The sequence below is a fragment of the Cnephaeus nilssonii genome (genome assembly GCF_951640355.1).
Source record: "Cnephaeus nilssonii genome assembly, chromosome: X".
NCBI classification, from domain to species: Eukaryota; Metazoa; Chordata; class Mammalia; order Chiroptera; family Vespertilionidae; genus Cnephaeus; species Cnephaeus nilssonii.
Window position 1 is genome coordinate 73,706,419 of NC_137071.1, and position 20,688 is coordinate 73,727,106.

The following is a 20,688-nucleotide window of genomic DNA, read 5'->3' on the forward strand; positions in this document are numbered from 1 at the left end:
CACAGCCCTGCAACCTCCCTCCCCTGACAGCTGTCAGTCTATTCTCTTTCTATGAGTGTATGTTTTTTAAAATTATGTGTATATTTTTATTGATTTCAGAGAGGAAGAGATGGGGAGAGAGAGGTAGAAACATCAATGATGAGAAAGAACCATTGATCAGCTGCCTCCTGCATGTCCCACACTGGGGATTGAGCCCGCAACCCAGACATGTGCCCTGACCAGGAATCAAACTGTGACCTCCTGGTTCATAGGTCGATACTCAACCACTGAGCCACACCAGCTAGGCTATGAGTCTGTTTTTATTTTGTTACTTTATTTGTTACATATGAGTGAAATCATATGGTACATGTCTTTGTCTGACTGACTTATTTCACTTAGCATAATGCTCTCCAGGTAACTTTTTTTTCCTTTTAAAAAATGTATCTGGTAGCTGTGAGGGGATGAACTGTAGGGCTAAGACTGGTGGTTTGAAAAGCAATGAGCAGGTTGTTATAGTGATTAAGGTGAGAGACAACTTTTTCACCCAGCACCTGAACTCCCCTCCCCTCTGAGAGCTGCCAATCTGTTCTCTATCTGAGTCTGTTTCTATTTTGTTTGCTAGTTTATTTTGTTCATTATATTTCATATATGAGTGAAATCATATGGTATCTTTCTCTGACTAGTTTATTTCACTTAGCATAATACTCTCCAGGTCCGCCCATGCTGTTGCATATGTAGATTACTTCTATTCATATTTACAATATTAGAAATTAACACATGAAAGGAATGGGCCTGTATCTGATATGGCTAATTTTCAAAATTCTCTATGTGAAGTACTTACTAATAAAAATAAAATAATTCTATTGAGTTTTTCTATGCAGGGTAAAGGATTGATATTGATCTGGCCAGAGTGACTGGACCACAATATTGGAGCTCAAACTATAATCAAACTCCAGCCTAATATTTCTAAATATGTGGGCCTTACCTTTCACATCAGGCCTTCCAGAGAGATAGCTGTATTACAGGGACCTTAGGTGAATATGGACAGTGGCAAGCCAAAACTGAGCAAAAAGTAGTGGTAATCATTAGCTCCAGTTCTGACATGTTGACACAAGCTGCTGTAAGGCTTGTTAAGGGGTCCCTGCACCAACCTCCTGGGCACAGTGGGGGTGGAAGGAGCTGTGAATGGGTCAACTTGCTCCCTTCACAGCCTTTCACAAGGACAAGCTACTTTCTAATAAAAGTTAACTAAAGAGATGCCTGAAAGCTGAGAAGAAGGTAGTGGAGAAGGAGGCCAAGCATAAAGAGCTCAGTCAGAAACAACTAAGCCAGGCCAATGCTGCTGCCACCAACCACACCACTGACAATGATATGGGTACCGAGGAGAAGAGTCTGTACTACAGACTGTAGCCAAGATCTGTAGCCAAGCAGCCCACCAACTAAAGGTCAGTGGCTAAGACCCATACCCATACAAGTTCCATGTAGACATCTTACTTCATTCAAGAATACAGTCACCTGCAGCCTGGGGACCACCTAAGTGACGTTACCTAAAGGTGACAGGTAGGATCCATGCCTAAGGAGCTTCTAGGGGAAAGCTCATCTTCTATGACCTTCAAGGAGAGGGGGTCAAATTGCAAGTCATGGCCAATTCCAGAAATTATAAATCAGAAGAATTTATTTGTATCAATAACACAAATTATTCAGGGAAACATAATTGGAATTTAGGGGAATCCTGGGAAAACCAAGAAGGATGAGCTAAGCATCATTCCCTAAGAGATCACACTGCCATATCCTTGCTTGCATATATTATCTCATCTTTACTTTGGCCTCAAAGACAAGGAAACATGATATCTTCAGAGATACTTGTGCTTAATCCTGAATGACTTTGTGAGGCAGAAATTTATCATCTGCTCTAAGGTCATCACATAAAAAAGAAGTTTCTTGGATGAATTGGAATTCTTAGAGATTGAAAGTCCCATGATGAACAACATCCCAGGGGGAGCTGTGGCTGTGCCTTTTATCACCTACCACAAGGAGCTGGACATGAATTCATATATGAAAATTGCTCCAGAACTCTACCATTAGATGCTGGTGGTTGGTGGCATTGACCAGGTTTACAAATTGGATGCCAGTTCCTGAATTAAGAAATTGATTTGATTCACAATTCTGAGTTCACCACCTGTGAGTTCTACATGGCTAGGCACACTATCATGATTTCATGGAAATCACAGAAAAGATTATTTCAGGGATAATAGTGAAGAGTATTACAGGCAGGTATAAGCTCACTTACCATCCAGTTGGCCCAAGGGCCAAGCCTGAGAGATTGATTTCACCCCACCCTTCTGGAGAATCGGCATGGTAGAAGAGCTTGAGAAAGCCCAGAGGGTGAAGGTGACAGAAATCAACCTCTTCGAAACTGAAGAAACTCACTCACAAAATTGTTGATATCTATGTGGCAAAAGCTATTGAATGCCCTCCACCTGGTTCTAGTCAGACTCCTTGATAAACTTGTTGGGGAGTTCCTGGAAGTGATGTACCAATCCTACATTGATCTATAATCACTCGAAGATATGAGCCCTTTGGCCAAATGACACTGCTCTAAAGAGGGTCTGACTGAGCACTATGAGATTTTTATCATGAAGAAGGAAATAGCAATGCCTACACCAAACTGAATAACTCCATGAGGAAGTGGCAGCTTTTCAAAGAACAGGCCAAGGCCAAGGCTGCCAGTGATGATGAGACCATGTCATAGATAAACACTTTGCACCACCCTGGAATATGGGCTGTCCCCCACAGCTGGCTGGGCATGGGCATAGACCAAGTCACCATGTTTTTCATAGACTAGTCTAATAACATCAGGGAAGTACTTCTATTTCATGCCATGAAACCTGAAGACAAGAAAGAAAATATAGCAACTGTTGATACACTGGGAAGCACAACAGCTAACACTTCTGTATAGAAAATAACTGCAAGTCACATAACTCAGGCATCTTTGCATTTCTAGGAAAGATCAAGGACTGCAGTGAAATTCTTGTACATTGCTATCCATTTGACTATTGCAATTCATTCACCAGAAGAGAGAAAACGAATTAACAATTCCTGTTTTGCTCCTTGTTACTAAATAAACATTTCTCTAAACAATTAAATTTTTAAAAAGCTATGGGCCACAGATAACGTGCAGCCAAAGAACCCACAGAACTTGTTAAACTATATATTCCCCAGACATACTGAATCAGGAAATGAGGACCTGAGAGTTCAGTGTTTTAGCAGGTTTCCAGGGTTATTCTCATGCATATTAAAGTTTGGGGATCATTGATCCTGTCCAATAGTTTCCAAATTATGATCTGGGACCACAAATCCCTGAGGCTGTTTCAGGGGTCCATGAAGTCAAAACTATTTTCATGATAATATGTAAACATTATTTTCCATATTTCACTGTGTTGACATTTACATGGAGGGCATACAAGCAGTGATCAGCAAAAACTGCTGGCCCCTTAGCACAAATTAAGACAGAGGCACCAAACTGGATTGTATACTATACTTCCATGCATTTACAGTAAAAAGAAAATGTCAGTTTTACCTAAGAATGTCCTTGATGAATCAATAAAAATCATTAATTTTATTATCCTGTTACTTATCCTACCTTGTCATACACAAATTTTTGTATATTCTGTGTGCTGAAATGGGAAATAGGCCTAAAATACTTCTGCAGCAGACCAAAATATGATGGTTGGCTGAAGGAAAAGCACTTGTATGACTAAGTTGTGAGCTGAACTAGCCGCTTTCTTCAAACAACTCCTTTTTAACTTAAAAGAACGACTGACAAACAGTGGTCACCCAGACTTGGATGTTTAGAAGACCTTTTCTCCAAAATGAACCAAGTGCGTCTGTTATGTCAAGGAAAAAATGACAGCATTTGTTGTTAATGATAAAATTTACTAAGTGTATAGCAAAAATTAGAACGTTAGAAACCTTATCCATCACATGAGCTTGACAATTTCCTAATACTTAGACTTTTCTGATGTCATCAATGGTTATACAATATCAAAAAGCAACCGTGATTTTTTTTGGTATTGTGTATCTTGAAATGAGTCACCATTTGTGAGAGCTGATTAACTCAATAAACCAGTACTTTCCACTGACCAATGCAAGATATTACAAAATCATGTATAGATAAAGGATCCATTAATTATACAAGATAAATCAATGTATTTTCATATAAGGAAGTACAGAGTTCATTGGTATGGTTTCAAATTCTACCTTGCACCTAACCTTTAAGAAACAACCAATTGTTAAGTTTTAGTGTAGTATCAAAGAAGAATATTGAAAATTATTTGAAAATGCTATTAAAATATTCATTTTTCTAATTGCATATCTGTGTGAGTACAGATTTCCTTCATATATTTCATTCAAAAAAACAGATCCCAAAAGATCTGATGCAGAAGCAGATATGAACATTCAGCTGTTTTCTATTAAGTCTGCCATTAAAGACCTTTGAACAAATGACAGGGCCACTTTTTATTCCATTTTTGGGGAAATATAGTTATTTTTTATTTAAAATATGTTAATTATAATAACATGTATTTGTGACTGTTATTTTAAATGAATAAAGAAATAGTTTTAAAATTACTTAGTGTTAATTTCTGATATTGTAAATAGAATAGAAGTAATCTACATATGCAACAGCATGGACGGACCTGGAGAGTATTATGCTAAGTGAAATAAACTAGTCAGAGAAAGAAAGATACCATATGATTTCACTCATATATGAAATATAATGAATAAAATAAACTAGCGAACAAAATAGAAACAGACTCATAGATAGAGAACAGATTGATAGCTCTCAGAGGGGAGGGGAGTTCAGGTGCTGGGTGAAAATGTTGAAAAGATTAAGCGGGGGCGGGGGGGACAAACATGCATACACACAGACAACAGTATGGTGATTACCCGAGGGAAAGGGTAGATAAATGGTGATAGAAGGAAACTTGACTTGGGATGTTAAACACACAATACAATATACAGATGATGTATTATAGAATGGTACACCTGAAACCTATATAATTTTATTAACCAATGCTACTGCAACAAATTCAATAAAAAAAAAAGTAAAACAAGAAATAGTCTACATAAACAAAAATTTTTTGGTATAAGGTGGTCCTGAGATCAAAAATTGAAGAAATGCTGATCTAGCCATTGGGTTCTTAAAAATATACTAAACATATCACTACTGGAAATTAGAATAGCCCAGGCAGGACTAACCATATTTTAATAGTACTAAGAATTGTTTACCTGAGTATTACCTGCCATCCAAAAATTATGTATCTGTGACCTTTTTAAAAAAAATCTTTATTGTTTGGAGTATTATAGATGTCCCCGTTTTTCCCCCATTGACCCCCTTCACCCAGTTCCCAACCTTCCCCAGGACTTCATCAGTCTACTGTCTGTGTCCACAGGTAAGATCTTTGGTTCATCAGCGCCCCCCGCTTTCCTCTGAGATTCATCAGTCTGTTCCTTGTTTCCTTGCCCCTGATTCTATTTGATTCACTATTTTATTTTGTTCATTGGATTTCTTATTTGCTTATTTTGATTTTTAGATTTAATTGGTGATAGATATGTATTTGTTGCCATTTTATTATTCATATTTTATCTCCTCCTCTTTCTTCTTTCCTCCTCCTCCTCCTCCTCCTCCTCCTCCTCTTCCTTCTTCTTCTTCTTCTTCTTCTTCAATACCCTTTGACATTTCATGTAATACTGGTTTGGTGGTGATGAACTCCTTTAGCTTTTCCTTGTCTGTGAAGCTCTTTCTCTGACCTTCAATTCTAAATGAGATCTTCACTGGGTAGAGTAATCTTGGTTGTAGGTCTTAGCTATTCATCTCTTTGAATATATCTTGCCACTCCCTTCTGCCCTTCAAAGTTTCTGTTGAGAAATCAGCTGACAGTCTTATGGATGCTCCCTTGTAGGTAACTAACTGCTTTTCTTTTGCTGCTTTTAAGATTCTCTTTTTGTCTTTAATCCTTGGCATTTTAATTATGATGTGTCTTGGTATGGGCCTCTTTGGATTCCTCATGTTTGGGACTCTCTGCGCTTCCTGGACATGTAAGTCTATTTCTTGCACCAAGTAGGGCAAGTTTTCTGTCATTATTTCTTCAAATAGCTTTTCAATATCTTGCTCGCTCTCTCTTCTTCTGGCACCCCCATAATGCTAATGTTGGTACTCTTGAAGATGTCCCCAAGGTTCCTTACACTATCTTTATATTTTTTTATTCTTTTATCTTTTTACTTTTCTAATTGGGTGTTTTTTGCTTCCTCATATTCCAACTCATTGATTTGATTCTCGGAATCCTCTATTCTACTGTTGAATCCCTGTAAATGATTATTTCAGTTAGTGTATGCTTAATTTATGACTGGTCCTTTTTCATCTCTTTAACTTTCTCACTAAGATCCTTGAAAGTCTCATGAAGATCCAAAAGTTTGCTTGCTTCTATTTCTTTCATTTGTGATATGTTTCTTTGTCTCTGCATTTTGGCTGCTTCCTTGTGTTTGTATTAGGTAGAGTTGCTATGTCTCCTGGAATTGGTAGTATGGCCTTGTGTAGTAGGTGTCCTATAGGTGGCTAATCCTCCCCAGTCACCTGAGCCGGGCACTCTAGGTACATAGAGTGGCCAACAACAATCAAGGCTAAACTACAAAACTGGGCTGTGAGCGCAGTTTTGTAGTTTAGCCTTGATTGTTGTTGGCGTCACTGTGAGGAATCGATCTCCAGACCAATTGGCTGTGAGGACCGGCAGTGACTACAATGGGAGAACTGTTGTGCAGGAGACACCCTTATGGAGCAGGACTTTGGTGCTCACTGAGTCTGCCCCTTGAGTGTGTCTTATGGTTGTAATCTTAACAACCATAAGACACATAGCAGATTACAACCCCCTTGTGAGGGTTGTAATCTGCTATGATCTGAAGCTGTCCACCAGGTGCACTGGCTCTAGGGCCCCCAGGGAGGTGCAAAGTCAGCCACTGCCTAGAGCTACCCTGAAGGAGCTATTTTTATTGGGCTTGGAGGTGCCCAGGCAAGGCCCAGCTGTGAAGCAAGGCAGGCTCATGCTAATGTGGGGTCTTGGGACTCTCATTGATAGGTTTGGGGCATGATGACCCAGCTGCTTGTTAGATTTTAGCAAAGTCTAATGCCAGAGCCAGGACAGGCCATTCATATGCAAAAGCTGCTGCAAACAGGTTGGGTGGAGCTGCAAATTGGATGGGACAGGGTTTCTGGGAATCACCAGGGTCTCTGGGAATCAAAAGGCAGAGCAAAAAATATGGCTGCCACTCAGCCCTGTGACTGGGGAGGTCCCAGAACAGGATCAATGACCCCTGCAAGCACCCCTTTCTGGGAAAAAGCTGCCCCCAAGTTCCTGCCCTGATTCCAGACAATCCAATTCCTCTTCATATATGTCTGGGTCCCCCAGAGCCTCTGCCTGGCACTGGAGCTCAGAGGAAGTGGGACCTTGTAAATCCAGTTCATGAGCCTGCCCTTTCAAAGGAATAGCTGGGGCTCCAGCACCCTCCATGTCACTGAACCCCAATCCCCACTGGTTTTTACAGTGCAAAGTTACAAGGACTTCTTTTCCCAGCTCTGGGAGCCTGGGATGGGGATCTGATGTGGAGCTGGGACCCCTTGCTCCTCTCAAGCAACCTCCGCAGAGACGAGAGATGATCTCCCTCCTGATTGAAAAAGCAGCACACATGGGTGCCAGACCAGCCTATTCCACCTCCACCCCTCCTACCAGTCTCAGTGCATTTTTTTCTTTACTTCTCTTGGTGTAGGACTTTCATTCAGTCAGATTTTAGGCAGTTCTGAATGATGTTTGTTCCATATTTTAGTTGTAACTTTGATGTGTTTGTAGGAGGCAGCAAGTAGAAGGCTTTTACCTATGCTGCCATCTTGACTCTCACATCTGTGACCTTTTGAATAGCATTACTTCTTATTCCCTAGTGTCTTTAATATACTGTTTCCTGAAGACTCCATCTACCAGAGATTTTTGTTTTTGGTACTACATCCAGTCTGTAACCCATTTCGTAATACAGTACAGTCAATCCCCATAGTTGTGATTTTCTGATGCCCTCATCTGCAGATTTAACTAAACATGAGTCAGAAATATTTGGGGCGGCCTGGCCGGTGTGTCTCAGTGGTTGAGCGTTGACCTATGAACCAGAAGTCACGGTTTGATTGCCAGTCAGGGCTCATGCCTGGGTTGCGGGTTTGATCCCTAGTGGAGGCAGCCAGTCAATGATTCTTTCTCATCATTGATGTTTCTATTTCTCTCTCCCTCTTCCTTCCTCTCTGAAATCAATAAAAATATATTTTGAAAAAATATTTGGGGTGAAAATGTTACATTGTTGCTACAGTATACTGTGTAGTTAGGTCTGCAATGGCTGCATCTGTATTGAACATGTATAGACTTCTTGTAATTATTCCCTGAACAATAGGGTATAACAACTATTTACATAACATTTATATTATACTAGAAGCCCAGTGCATGATTTAATCATGCACGTGTAAGCTGTCTGTCCGCTGGTCGGCAGCTCTGAAGTCCCTGGGCCCCTAGGGCGAGGCGGGGCGGGGGCGTGGTCCTCCTGTGGCCAGAGTCCAGGCCAGGGTCTTGCCTTTGCCTCCCGCCCAGGAAGGCTGGGGCCGCCACCACGTGCTCCTGCGGCCCAACTGCCGCCAGACTCCTCCCCAGGGAGCCGCGCTGCCCACCGCCCGACGCCTCCAAACCTCCAAAACGCCGGCTCGGCTCGCTGCCTCAGAGGCCTGTCTGTGCCGCCGCACAGCCATGGCGCAGACGCTGAGCTCGTGTCGCCGCTGGCAACACGAGCTCAGCGTCCTGCCGGCCCAATCACCACCCCAGCCACCCCGAGTCCCACCCCTGTGTCACCCGCTGGCCCAATCATGGGCGTAGCGGAGTGATGGTAATTTAAATATTACCTTTTTATTATGTAAGATTAGGTATTATAAGTGATCTAGAGATGATTTAAAGTATTTGGGAGGATGAGCATAGGTTACTAGTATATGCAAATACTACGCCATTTTACATAAGGAATTTAAACAACTGTGGATTTTGATATCCACAGGGGTCTTGGATCTAACTCTCCAATATTATGAGACAGCTGGATTGTCTTCAAAACCTATAGCAGAAGTATTTGGGGGTTCAGGGAAAAAAATAGAGGCAACTTGCTGTATTATATATGACTGTGTGCCTTTGTTTCATATGTTGGTTTAAAAGAATCTTACTAATAATAGGGTAATATGCAAATTGGTCGGGACGCCGTCACAGTAACCACCGATCAGCAGGCTGCGTGCGCAGCAGGTGCGAGTGGGTGGGGACTTGCAGCAACGGGGTCTTGCATCACGCCATCGGCGCGGCTCTGCCGGGGATCCAGAGGCCTCCATGCACTCCACCAGGTGTCCTGCGGGCTCTGCGGCCTGGCCCAGGGATGGGGCCCGCTGCGTGCCTCCGCCAGGGAGCCCAAATCCTAGCCTACCTAAAACATGGCTATGTGCCATCATATCAGTAAGAAAGGGACATCCCACACTTGCCTGGGGCATCTAAGTCACTGGCCTAGAGAAGCAGGGTTTCAGATAAGGGGACGCAGCATTCCACTGCTATCTTGAGTTTGTGGTTTCCAAGGAAACAGCCAGAGGGATAATAAACCCTCCGAAAACGGCTCAGCCGGCGCCCATCTAAGCAGCGGCTTCGTTTAAATCGAGCCTTTCCCGCAGTGAATGACCCCAACCCTCCCTGGATAAGGCAGGTTCCTGTGGAGCGCAATCTCCACGCAATACAATGAGGCCCCAGTTTCGTCCCTGGTGATCTCATGCCCATTAGCTCGGGGCAGCAGTGAAGGAAGGGAAAAGGCATCACCCGGGGCAGCTTGGGCAAGCATACAGAAGGAAACCATGTCTGGCAGATGATCACCCCCTTCAATGTGACCTTTTACACGGGAGTCTCAGTTCACCCAAAAAAAGAATGTGCCCATCAGACCAAACTCAAACCCCAAAGCCCTTTCTCTGGAAGAACACAGGCAGCCCATTCTGATGGCCTGGAGTTTTCCAGCTCACCCTCCTCACACCCAACTCCAAAGCTTAAACACATGTTTGGATTCAAATCACATAGCTCTGCAGCCGTTGCCATCGGTGTCTCTCCAGGGTCAAGGGCGTTTTGCAAGGTTGTTGCACCCCTGCCCCGCCCCAAGGCAGGGAATTCAGGCGCAGCACGTGGGCCGCTCCAGCCTCTCTCTGGTCCCTGGCAGAGGCTTGGCTTTTTCAGACCCTGCTACCGGCTGCCTGGCCCTGCCCAGCCCAGGGCTGGAGCCACCACATGGCACGCACACTCACCATCTCCCCAGCACCGGCTTCTGGTGCCTCGCAGGAGCTCATTCTGGTGCCAGAGGGTTGTGGAGCGGCAAACAAGAGCCCTGGAACCAAACAAACAAGATCCAAGATCAAATTTCTATATATTATGAATAACTAGGAAGTGTTGTTGTTTTTTTGCTAGTAGGTCTGAGAAGAGACACCCTTTATTTATATTAACATTTAATGTAATGATATTCAGTAACAGTAGTCAGAGTTGCTACACCCTATTTTATTACCTTTGTACCCAAGATAGGCACATGCCAAAACCTTTATTCATTGTTGAACATTTGAAAATGGAACCTGTATTTCTTCTGTGGCTTAATTGTCACTTATTCTTAATCTGTCCCTCTCCCCAAATACATCAGAGTGAAAATGTGAAAAACTTGAGCCTTATTATGTTATTAATGATTTTTAAATAGGAAGTTCGAGGTGAACACAAAATACAATATACAGATGATGTATTATAGAATTGTACACTTGAACCCTATATAATATTATTAACCAATGTCACCCCCAATAAATTCAATAAAAATTAAATAAATAAATAAATAAATAAATAAATAAATAAATAAATGATTGAGTGACTGCTATATTTATGGTGGTATCAAGGTAAGTCTGGTTCAAATTATACTGGACTCAGGAACTGGTGTTCAAGCAATTAAGGTTCAGATTAGCTATTCTGGACCATTAAATTGTCAAATATGAAGTGGTATTAATACTAGAATTGTAAAAAATGCTGGGGATTGTTGAGGGAAGTGGAGGGATTGAACAAAAAAAAGGAAACAAGGAGAGAGAACTCATGGACATGAACAACATTGTGGTGATTTCAGGGGGAGAGGTGGGTAGAGGTGGATGAGGGCATAAAGGGGATAAATGGTGATGGGGAAAAAATAAAATTAAAAATACACTAGAATTGTAAAAAATGACAGCTCTTTCTGATATTCAAGTTTGAAAATGTATTTATCAGATACAGTGCATTAAAATTTGTGAATAAATCCATAATTTATCTCTACAAGTTAGATAGGCATTTAACTAATTCTTTTTATGGTTTGCTTAATGATTTTGCCTAACAGTTCAGGAAGGAAAAGGATATAAATGGGCTCACAATCACCTTTGAAGCAAAGTGCAGATTTAGAGAGATTCAAATCCTGAAATGACAGACGTTCTGTGATCAGGGTTTAGGCCATAGAGGTTTCTTGTCCAATTAATGGTCAGTTTTCATCATCAGAGACTTTTAGCATAGTTCCCTTTTCACTGCAGGGGAGGGGAGTAGAATGGGTGCTATGCTTTTTTGAAAAACAGCATGAAATTAATAGTTGATTTGGAAATTCTAGAAGGATAAAAGAAGAAATGTAGTCATATTCTTTTGCCAGACTTGATTTTAGAAATTTATTACAGCCTTACTTTCTTCAGGCAAAAACTGCAACCCAGTGTTCTGATTCTCACCTCAGTGTTATTTTTGATGCATGATGCCCCTTCCCAGCCTCCAACTCTAGTCTATTTCTGGTTACCAATTTTTAAATAAAGAGCACTATTGAATTCAAAAATATCAAAACAATACAATTTTTTATTTTACAAATTATTGGACACGGAAGGAAATTAAGTTTTCTTTTTTACATAGGAAGAAATTCTAGTAAACCAGTATCAGTTCAAAATGTGATTTGGAAATTATTTTTTTCTACTACTGGAGGTGATAATAAATGTACACAATTCGTTTTACTGGCTTAGTCCATATTCTTAGTACTGAATGTCTTATATATAGGAGACATTTGCAAGTGCCTAGACTCTAGGCCCTAGAGGGAAGAGACTATATTTTATTCCTTTCTGTAACTCCAAGGCCTAGCACAGTGTCTGGCATACATATAGATACAAAAAAACCTTAATGAATGAAATTAGAGGTACTATCTTTTCTATAATTGCTCCTATAAGAAGGTTAATTGAACCATACCTTGATTTTATTAGTACTGTGTCTTAATCAACTGATCTGTGCAAACCATATTTTGCTTCTTAAGCCTGGTACTTTCCATAGGTGATAGTTGTTATAGTGAAATTTTGGATTAAAAGGTGGAAAACTTGGCAGCTTGTACAAGAATCTATGCATTGATGTATCAACATTTGTTTTAAATATCAACTGTAATGCCCTAGCTGGTTTTGCTCAGTGGATAGAGAATCGGCCTGCAGACTGAAGGGTCCTGGGTTCGATTCCGGTCAAGGGCACATGCCCAGGTTATGAGCTCGATCCCCAGTAGGGGGTGTGCAGGAGGTAGCCAATCAATGACTCTCATCCTTGCTGTTTCTATCTCTCTCTCCCTCTCCCTTCCTCTCTGAAATCAAAAATATATATACATCTATTCTATATAATAAAGAGCTAATGTGCTAATTAGACTGAACAGCAGGATGACTGTCCGGACGACCATCTGGATGACCTTCCGGATGAAGCAGGGGCTGCGAGGGCTGGCCGTGGCTGCAAGGGCTGAGCCTCTTGCACGAATTTCGTACATCAGGCCTCTAGTCTATAATAATAAAAGCCTAAGCGACCATCGCAACCAAATGGACAACCGAACAGGCTGCTTGGGTGACTAGGCTGGCATGGGGGTTAGTAAGCGGTGACCAAACGACTGAGCAGCAGGCTGCGTGGGGCGACCAGGCCGGCAGGAGGGTTAGTGGGGGGCAACCAAACAACCGAGAAGCAGGCTGCACGGGGCGACCAGGCCCGCAGGGGGGGCAGTTGGGAGCAACCAGGCTGGCGGGGGGGGGGCAGTTGGGGGTGACCAGGCCAGCAGGGGTGTCAATTAGGAGCAATCAGGCAGGCAGGCAGGTGAGCAGTTAGGAGCCAGTGGTCCCGGATTGTGAGAGGCCAGGATCAGGCCTAAACTGGCAGTTGGACATCCCCCGAGGGGTCCCAGATTGGAGAGGGTGCAGGCTGGGTTGAGGGGACCCCCCCTCCATGCACGAATTTCATGCACCAGGCCTCTAGTATATATATAAAAGGTTAATATGCTAAGTGTCCTTCCCTCTGTCCAGATAATGATGTCACATAGCAACGCCCGGCTTCCTCTCCCTAGCAATGACTAGCCTCCTTGTAGTTTCTTCAGCCCAGGAACATGACTTGCTTTATAGCTAGGTGGAAATACTTTACACTGTAACCAAATGTCTGTGAAGTGTTTTCCCATACCTCATCTCATTTGATCCTCACAGAAGTCTTGGAGTAGGTAGATAGGAGACTCACAGGAATCCTATTTTCTTTTCACTAGACGGAAAATCAAGATTTAGAAAGCTTAGAAACTTGACCTGACTGAAAAGAAGTAAGAAATAGTGGACCTTGAAAATGACTTCAGGTTTTCTCACTGTGCAGAATATAGTCAAGGACTGCTGCAGTTAAATATTTTATCCTTTGTTCTCCCTGTGCAATCTACAATAATAATCTGCTTCATGTTGATATTTACTGCTGTGTTGCTGACAATTACCTGAAAGAGAATTTGGGGTGCTTCACTGGGCTGGAAAAAGTTTAGCTAAATCAGAAAGCAGGTCTAATTAAGCAAGTTTGTTAAAAGGCTAAGTTGACTCACGCATGTGCGATATATATAAAGCTCTCGCTGGCACCAATCGCATGCGTGCATCTGATCTGTCATTGTCGATTGTGAATTTGGTTGACACTTCTATTATAGAGAAAGGGCGAATAGCGATATTAAAATATTTCTTCTAATTAATTTCCTTTCAGTGTGCCTGAATTCATGTACCAGGTCACTAGTGTGTGTGTGTGTGTGTGTGTGTGTGTGTGTGTGTGTGTGTGTGTGTTTTAAAAGATGAACTGTAAGGATGTTTTGAAGAAATATCAAAATTTTAAAGATTATAATATAACTTTTAATTTAATGTTGTTGTACTACTATGCGAATAAATTGAGAATCCAAATTCTGCAGCATAAAGAACATATATTCATCAGCAGATAAGTGGATTGAAAAACTGTGGTACATCCACACAATGGGATGCTACGCTGCTGTAAAAAAGAAGTAACTCTTACCATTTGCAACAGCATGGATGGACCTGGAGAGTATTATGCTAAGCGAAATAAGCCAGTCCGAGAAAGATAAATGTCACATGATCTCATTCATTTGTGGAATATAATGAACAAAATAAACTGATTAACAAAAATAGATCCAAAGACACAGAAGCATCAAACAGACCATCTAACCTCAGAGGGAAGGCAGGGGAGGAGGGTAAGAGATCAACCAAAGAACTTGTATGCCTGCATATAAACATAACCCATGGACACAGATAGTAGGGGGGATGAGGGCATATGCTGGGGGAGTGGGAGCATCCGGGGAGAGGTCAATGCGGGGGGGGAAAGACACATATGTAATACTTTAAACAATAAAGAATTTATATTTTAAAAAAGAACAAAAACAAAAAGAACATGTATTTATTCAATGTATAGGTTGATTATCTGTTAATTGCACTTGGTTTTTTGAGGGCCAAAACTCCTACCTTCAAAGATCAGTTCTCATAAACACTTGAGAAGTGCTTTGAGTTTCTCTAGGAAGGGAATATCAGTATTACATCCTTCCAAATAGCCAATAGATTATATTTTACTCATCCCTTTGAAAAATGCCAGTCTTTATATTTTCTAATTCTTGTTTAAGATGAGAAAATCTTCTGGCTTTTGTGTATGTGTTTTCAATGTTCACTTTCTATTCCTCAACACACCAGAAATTAGAGAGATTAAACATTCAGAATAAGTTCTGAATAAGACCACATATATGGTACTTATAATAAATGACTAACTTTACATACAGAATATGTCTTGTGATTCTTTAAAAATCAATTACAAAGTCATTAATTTTAATGTGAGAAGTTTGGAACTAGCTGAAATATACTAATGGCCCCTTGAGTCTCTAATATTTTAAGGACTGAGAAAGCTTGAGGGAGAAAAAGGTTCAGCAAAGCCTGCTTTAGAAACACACACACACACACACACACACATACACACACCAATCAGAAAAGGTTTCTTTTCCTGTTCCACAAAAAGAAGTCTGGCCCTGGCTAGTGTGGCTCAGTTGGTTGAGCATTATTTGGTGCACTGAAAGGTCACCTGTTAGATTCCTGGTCAGGGGTTGTGCCCATGTTGTGGGTTTGAACCCTGGTTGGGGCATATGCAAGAGAATCGATGTTTCTCTCACATTAATGTTTCTCTTATCTCACTCCCTCTCCCTTCCTCTCTCTCTAAAAAAAATCAATAAAAACATAATAAAAATTTTTATTTTTAAAAATAGGTCTGATTGTTCTTCTTTGAAATTTCATGGTATATATTTTATGGTTTTCAAGAGTAACAACTAGAAAACCAAATTTAACTTGGGATTTTACATGAACTTTGACTGGTTTTTCAAAGTAGGTATGAATAAGTGAAATGAAAAAGCAAAGTAACTTTGTTATAAATTTTGAATTTTATACTATTTGTATCTTAACTTTTTAAATTTTGTATTTATTAATTTAAGAGGAGGGGGGAGAAAGAGAGGGAGAAAGAGAGAGAGAAAAATTGATTTTTGTTGTTCCACTTATTTATGCACTCATTGATTGATATTTGTATGTGCCCTGACCAGGGATCGAACTCGCAACCAACCTTGGCATATTGGGACGACACTTTAACCAACTGAGTAAACCGGCCAGGGCGTTGTATTTAAGTTTTGACTCTGTAATATACAGTGGTATGCTAGAGTCATCTGGCTTAGCCAATTTTACCTATCTTTTTCCAACTCCACATTCATATGGCCATGGGGGTAGTATTTATACCATGGAAATTGAGAAATACTACAAATCAAGGATTCCTCCTACCACTACCCCACCTCCTGAATGTGCCTATTTAATTTTAATTTTACAATAAAATAATAGCTTTAGGTTTCTTTAAAGATAGAGAAATGATGTAGAATGGTGGTTAAGAGCAGATACCAGTTGTGCACTTACTAGCATGTGTTATTCTAGGCAAGTTTGTCAACCCTATCTTTAATAGGATAACAGCAATGCCTACCTTATAGGGTTGATGTGAAGATGAAATATGTTAATGCATGTAAAGCACTTGGAACAGGGTCTAGTTTATAGATAAATCTTATCTGACAACCTCAATTATCCAGAGCATAAGACAGGATTCAGGAAGTAAGCAAAATGTCACTGAGCAACCAATATAAATATCAGAGGGTACTTGTACTAAAGCACTCACGCTCTCTCTCTGGAAGCCTGTTTTTTTCTTTCTTTAGACCCAAGCTTGGTTCAGTTTTTAGAGTTGTCAGTAGAGAGACTAAGGAGTGGGAAGAAGTATTTAATAATGAGAGAAAGGAAGTAGCATCTACAGGGCTTAGTAGGTTAGCAGTGATTATTCAAACATGATTCTGAGGTTCCTAAACCAAGTGACCAGAGGTTTGTGACACCATTAACTATTATGGAGAACTCTGTAGGAGGAGAAATTTTTAAATAGTTGCAGGGGTCCGGCCAGTGTGGCTCAGTGGTTGAGCGTCAACCTATGAACCAGGAGGTCACTGGTCAGTTTTGGGTCAGGGCACATGCCCGGGCTGCAGGCTCCATCCCCAGTGGGGGGCATGCAGGAGGCAACCGATCAAATGATTCTCATCACTGATGTTTCTTTCTTTCTCTCCCTCTTCCTTCCTCTCTGAAATCAATAAAAATTATAAAAATAAATAGTTGCAGGGATGTGGGCAAGAGGAGGTATATAATAATGCTTATAAATAGGGTTTTTATATGATTAGAAAGCTAATTCAATAGATAGTTGAACTATGTATATAGCATGTATGGATATGAATTGGGGCAATTGAAACAGAGTATTGTTCATCCTATCTAATAAAAGAGTAATATTCAAATTGACTGTCACTCCAAGTCACAAGATGGCCACCCCCATGTGGTCAAAGATGGCTGCCCCCATGTGGATACAAGATGGCTGCCACAAGATGGTCTGCAGGGGAGGGCAGTTGTGGGAAATTAGGGGTGACCAGGCCAGCAGAGGAGGGCAGTTGGGGGAGACCAGGCCAGGAAGGGAGGGCAGTTGGGGGGAAGACCCAGGCCTGCAGGGGAGGGCAGTTGGGGGGGCCAGGCCTGCAAGGGAGAGCAGTTGCGGGGGGACCAGGCCTGCAGTGGAGGACAGTCGGGGGGGACCCAGGCCTGCAGTGGAGGGCAGTTTTTTGGGGGACCAGGCCTGCAGTGGAGGACAGTTGGAGGGGACCCAGGCCTGCAGGGGAGGGCAGTTGGGGGGGGACCAGGCCTGCAGTGGAGGACAGTTGGGGGGGACCCAGGCCTGCAGGGGAGGGAAGTTGTGGGTAATCAGGCTAGCAGGGAGGGCAGTTAGGGGTGACCGGGCCAGCAGAGGAGGACAGTTGGGGGTGACCAGGCTGGCAGAGGAGGGCAGTTGGGGGAGACCAGGCCAGCAAGGGAGGGCAGTTGGGAGGGACCCAGGCCTGCAGGGGAGGGCAGTTGGGGGGGACCAGGCTGCAGGGGAGGGCAGTTGGGGGGACCAGGCTGGCAGAGGAGGACAGTTAGGGGCAATCGGGTTGGCCGGGGTGCAGTTAGGCATCGATCATGCTGGTAGGGGAGTGGTTAAGGGGTGATCAGGATGGCAGGCAGAAGCGGTTAGGGGCAATCAGGCAGAGGCAGGCGAGCAGTTGGGAGCCAGCAGTTCTGGATTGTGAGAGGGATGTCCGACTGCCCATTTAGGCCTGATCCCGGCGGGTGGTCGGACATCCCTCAAGGGGTCCCAGATTGGAGAGGGTGCAGGCTGGGCTGAGGGACACCCCCCCACCCCCGTGCACGAATTTCATGCACCGGGCCTCTAGTTATGTATAAACAATGTATTTCTCCATCTGACCACAATGGCCAGTATGTTCCTGAGCATCCACCCCTGCCACCCACCTCATATCTTCTAAAAGAATGAAAACTTATTCCTATTAATCAAAGAAGTTTAGAAAAACATATCTGTGATCAAAAAGAAATATTTAAAATTTTAATATATTCCAAAACCTGCTTTTTAGAATCATCCATGCTTTCAAAGTTTATACAGGTTATGTAATTAATCAAAACTTGATAACAAGAAATCTTCCTAATAGATGTCTTATAGAGAAAAGACAAAATCTGTGCTTTTAGTGCCAAAGCTAGAAATGTGAAACCCCCAATAAATAGAAAAATGAGCCACTCTTCTTGCAAAATAACCAATTCTCTAGACACATAAAGGATACTGGGTCAAATACTAATAGAAGAAAAATATACAACAAAAGTCATTTAAGACTCCTTTACTTTCCATGGCTTTTGAGGTTTTCCCCATGTAAATGAGAAAGTAAGTCGTTGATGTCTGCCAAACTGAGTGATTGCAAATGAGTCAGTAAAGTTATAAAAGGGTTTAATTAAATGGCTATCATATGTAAAAATGATCTCTTAGAACTTTAAAAAAATCTGTAATAATACCTTATGAATACCTTATTTTTAAATTAGTAATTTCAAGTAAAGAGAGGATCTTTATCTTTTGAAGATTTTGGCCACTGAGGATCATAAATTTAAAGGATTACTTGGGTAATAATTCCGCTATGTATATTGCCATTTAAGGTTTGTACTCTTAATTTGGCTATTTTAAGTGTTAATTCTGTTTTCATATTATACTTTTGCAATTAAAATTCTAGTCTGAAGGGCCTTTTAGAATTATGTGTATGTGTTTGTGTACTTGCATGTGTGGCTTTGTTTTTTCCCTTAATCTAATATTGGTGGGAGTTTCTATGGTTGGTAATCTCTTAGCATTCAAAGACCTCTGTTCTTTTTCTTCAGATTATCTGTCTCAGGTCATATAAACTAGAAGGAATATAAACCTTGATAAGCACTGAAATGGCATGAGTAATTTGACATCCTCATAACATTGGGAATGATAATATTTGTCCCTTTCTTTTTTCACAAGATTTCTATAGTTCAGTAGGGACAACTTGTCTGCTCCACTCCAGCCTGCCTAGACAGCTCTGCTCCATTTGGCTTCCTCCCACCAAGACAGGACAGCTCCATTCTTCTCCAGCAAGACAGCGTGGGTTGTACAGCTCCAGCTAGGGAAATGCAGTCTTGGGTAGAAAGGGAAAGTAGCTCCAAGAGTCAGAGGGGAACTTATATAGAGAGTAGTCCCCACCCATGGCCCCTGATTGGTCTTTTCTTATGCAAATGAAGAGTCCAAATCCTCACAGTTTGATTGGTCCAAAAAACTCTGTCCTGATTGATTAGAATGGAGCCACACTGATTGGTTGATGAAGATGCTGATGAGGTTATAGCTATGCATCTTCAATTAGCTGAGGAAAATCTCACTCCTATTGGTTGAAATATAATTCCAGGAATTCCTTTATAAAAGTTGGCTCAGATGTCAGGAACACAGTGCAGGAAGGCAGTTCAGTGCGGGTCACAAGTTTAGTTCAGGCTTCTGTCTGAAGCACCACTTGAATGAGAGGCCCCTGTTGAGTAATGGCTGCTGAGCTCTGTGTATAAATTTGAGCCCAATCAGCCACTAGGAGCTCTTCTTAGTAGGTACCATCATTCTCAGGGTCAACAAGACTAAGTAATAAATTTAGTCTACTTTCAGGCTTGATTTTAGTTGGTGTTGAATAGTAACATACATTTCTATCAATATGTTGTACATATGTGCTTGTAAGCATTATTTGCCTCAAATTACTAATCTGGATATATAAATTCTTATACTTTTTAGTAGTGATCTCATAAGATAGTTTATCACCTTATTAATTGGGAAATGCATAGTTAAATATTTCTCTTTCCCAAATCTTAGGTTCTCTAGGATATAAGCCATATTTTGTACCATCCACAGGACTGTTAGTCTTTCAGAAAGCCTTAATTTAAGAGCAAACTGGGCCACAGACTGAATACTGTTGAATTATAAGAGGTTAACCTGAGGATAGGGAAGTATTTGTTACATATCACAGCTTCCTTACTAAACTGAGTTCCTTAAGATCAGTAACCAATATGTATCCCCTATAACAGTGATGGCGAACCTATGACACGCGTGTCAGCACCATTTCTGATGACACGCGGCCGCTGAGGCGGCTGCATGCCAAGGATGAAACATTTGCTGCTCCTGAGGATGAAACATTTGCGAAATAATGTTTTTTCCTCAAAGTGACACACTACCCGAGTTATGCTCAGTTTTTTGGCGAAGTTTGACACACCAAGCTCAAAAGGTTGCCCATCACTGCCCTATAACTTATATATGTCTATATCCCCTATAACTTATATATGCATAGTAGATGCCCCCCCCCAAAATAAAT

General features: G+C 41.6%; 1 protein-coding gene and 1 pseudogene across 4 annotated transcripts in view; both read left to right on the forward strand.

The window, feature by feature from the left end:
• Window positions 1–20,688, forward strand: part of RNF128 (ring finger protein 128) — a gene marked incomplete at its 5' end in the record, with an annotated part of 118,796 nt that overhangs the window by 62,939 nt on the left and 35,169 nt on the right. The window lies entirely within an intron of this gene.
• On the forward strand, window positions 1,082–2,938 carry LOC307096392 (lysine--tRNA ligase-like; annotated as a pseudogene). Its single transcript has one exon. The product of its transcript is annotated as a lysine--tRNA ligase-like (transcript).